This window comes from Panthera pardus, unplaced genomic scaffold (genome assembly GCF_024362965.1).
Source record: "Panthera pardus isolate Hobbes unplaced genomic scaffold, ASM2436296v1 HiC_scaffold_21, whole genome shotgun sequence".
Classification (NCBI taxonomy): Eukaryota; Metazoa; Chordata; class Mammalia; order Carnivora; family Felidae; genus Panthera; species Panthera pardus.
In genome coordinates, this window is record NW_026526777.1 from 23,405,605 (window position 1) to 23,409,119 (window position 3,515).

The 3,515-nt window shown below is 38.3% G+C and overlaps 1 pseudogene; it reads right to left on the reverse strand.

Annotated features, from left to right (window-relative positions):
• Positions 1-206: 206 nt before the first annotated feature.
• On the reverse strand, positions 207-1,926 carry LOC109276675 (peroxiredoxin-2-like; annotated as a pseudogene).
• Positions 1,927-3,515: the final 1,589 nt, after the last annotated feature.

A 3,515-nucleotide genomic window follows, 5' to 3' on the forward strand; every position in this document is an offset into this window, starting at 1 on the left:
CTTGTTAATATTGCTCATTTATTAAGATTGACAAAATAACAATCTTTTTTCTATTCATCTGAGTACATTTAAGTACACACTCTTTTTATATAAGACTTATAATCACTTAAACTAATCTTATTGTTTTCCACCAGTATCCACACAAAATCGAATACTTTTCTTCTGAGCAAATCTTAAAATTCTAATTTAAAACTTAACGATGTCTGTTAAAGATTTTCAGAAGCAACTCGAGATTCTTGCCCTTCCTTTCTCCTGGAATTCTTAGCCATGAATAACATTAACATGACCAAGACAACTCTTAAACCAGGAGAATTGAAGGCAAATTGAGTGAGTGGAGATTGTAGCCTGTGCGACACAAGAGACTAAAAACAGGTTTGCAGTGTGACCAATACCTCACTTTGTGTGCTCTAGTTATGCAGTAAAACCATCCTGAGTCTTTCTCTCGGGATTTTAACAAAGCATCTTTTGAATGCTCCCAAAGAGTAAGTCTACAAGAGTAATCCTAAATTATTTGGGGTCTAAGAATTTGCATGGATTATCATTTTCATGTCACCTGAAAGGTGAGATTATTGGGTAGGAAAGTATATTGTTTACCTTTATAGAAAACCACCAACCTATGTTCCAAAGTGGCTCTACATTTTGACATTCTTACGAACTCCACATCTTCACTAGTATCAGTTGTTTGAATGTCAGCCTGTGAAATGGTGTGGAATGGTATGATACCGTGGTTTTCATTTTCACTTCTCCAATGACTAATGATTTTGAGCATTTTCATGTGTCTCTTGGCCAACTGTGTATTTTCTTTGTAACATGTAAGAGACATAGGCATTCCTTATATATTCTAGACACAGGTCTTTTATCAAACCTAAGTGTGTAGATATTTTCTTCTCACTGCAAAAGTATACTATCATAAGGCCTTCCCTTCTGGGATTTTTTGTTGTTGGTGGTGGTTTGGTTTGTTTGTTTCTTTCTGTCCTAATACTTTATGAATCACCTCTAGGCCTGTGCCTAGCTAGGTGGGCTTCAGGGAGGGGCTCACCATTGACCAGCCCAGCTGGGAAAATGAGACATCCTTGGTCTAACCCTCCAGGGTCACTGACTTTAGAATTTAAAGAGGCAGGTCTGACCTTTCCTGAGTTGGCATGGGGTATCCAGGCATAGTCATAGGTGCAGGCCAACATCCCAAGCTTTCCATTTGTGTGCCGCCCTTGCTGTGTTTGGAGAAGTATCCCTTGCTGTTGTATACGTTGGGCTTGATTGTGTCACTGCCTGACTTCCAGCCGGCAGGACAAATTTCCCCGTGTTAATTCCTGTACTGGACGGACTTTCCCGTGTTCGTTCCTGTGGTGGACAGACTTCCCCACTCTCATTCCTGTACTGGAAGACCTGGACCAGGTGCAGGAGCTTCCTCCACTGAGCTCCCCACAGGCAAATCATTGACAGTGATCTGGCGAAGGACACTGCTGCCATCAGTGATAAAGAGGCCCCTGTATGCAAGGCCTTCAATCTTCCTTCAGCACACCATAATCTTGGGACAAGCTTCTGGTTACACTTGCCAGCAGAGGGATGTTGGGGGGTGAGGCAAGCTGCCTTCTTTCCTGGGCTTGTTGATCCCCACCAGGGGGATGAACTGAGAGTCGACAGAGACCCCCAGCACCTCACAGTCCAGCCTGAGTAAATCCTCAGCATGTTCACTGAAAGCGATGATCACTGTGGGTCACCCAGGGTGAAGTCCAGCAGGTAGACAAAGAGGACCAAGTATTTCCATCTGTAGTCAGAAAGCTTCATCTCCTCGAAGGAACCATCCACCATGGCAGTGGGCTGGAAATTCAGGGCAGGCTTTCCTATGTGTTGCCAGAGGGCAGCACTGAAAGCCACATGGGCAAAAACAAGGATACACGGACTGACAGATGCACAAACATGCATTCTCAGCACCCCCTTCTCGGAATTCTTTTAATGCTATTACAGTTTCTCCTTTCTTTATAGAATTTATTTAAAATAGTTTAAATTTAAATTTAAACCTAAATTCCAAATCAATTAATATGTGTGTGTAAAGAGGATAAAATGGGTTTTTAGATAATTTAATTGGTTTTGTGTTGTATTCTATTAAAATCCACTGTGTTGAGATCTGTAAATGATATTGATATATATGTGTGTATATATATATACATATACATATATATACACATACATACATAGGGTTATTCTCAGTTGCTTTGTTGCAAATCTGAATTTATCTCTAGACATGCTTGAACCATAATGCTGATTCATAGCCAATAAAAGGCAACGTGTACTGCTTTGTGATTAAAATAGTTCTGTAGCCAAGTTTGAAACATATCATGAGCCAGCCTGTATCTAACTTATATACATACATATATTACATATATTACATACTAATATAACACATATACATATATTACATATATATGCAATATAAATTTCAGTCTTATAGTGTCTGTTACCTTTTAGTTGTTTGAGCTAACTTTTAGTTTTAGCTTTTGCATTATTGAGCCAGATCATGTAGCCAAGTTGGGACTGTAAAACCAGGTAGCATACAAAATACTCATTCTCTAAATCCTTCCAATAATCCAAAAAGGTATAATTATTATACATAGCATGGTATGTTATATTTTGTGTATTTGGTGAATAATTATTCGTTGAACAAGACGATTCCAAATAAGGTTGGTATGAAATTGAGAATTAGGTTATACTTGATAACGGAGTTCTAATCAGAGGAAATTATTAAATATGCCATTTTATATGTTTTTTTTCATTTTTCTCATGCTGTCTATGCTGTCTATGTTCTATTAAAACAAATGTTAAAGGTATTTTAATCCTATATATTTTGCTTTCATTTTAAACATTGATTAATATCAACAAACATATTCATAATATAAACAATAGTTAAATGATAAACAGTCAATTATAATCTCTGTTGATAATTTTCTAGTAGAAATGGTTTTTTGTTTTTTGTTTTTTAGTTTTTTGTTTGTTTGTTTGTTTGTTTTCTAGAGGCAGCACAAGCAAGGGAGAGGAGTGGAGGGAGAGAGAATCTCAAGCAGGCTCCATCCTCAGTGTGAAGCCCAACCGGGAACTCAGTCCCACAATCCTGGGATCATGACCTGAGCCAAAATCAAGAGTCAACGTTTAACAGACTCAGCCACCCAGGCATCCTATTCTCCTGAAGCTATTCCAAAAAATAGAAATGGAAGGAAAACTTCCAAACTCTTTCTGTGAAGCCAGAATTACCCTGATTCCAAAACCAAAGACCCCACTAAAAAGGAGAACTATACCACTTTCCCTGATGAACATGGAGGCAAAAATCCTCCACAAGAGAGTAGCCAACCAGATCCAACAATACACTAAAAAATATTATTCACCACGACCAAGTGGGATTTATACCTGGGATGCAGGGCTGGTTTAATATCCACAAAACAACCAATGTGATTCATCACATAGTAAAAGAAAGGACAAGAACCAAATGATCCTCTCAATAGATGCAAAGAAAGCATTTG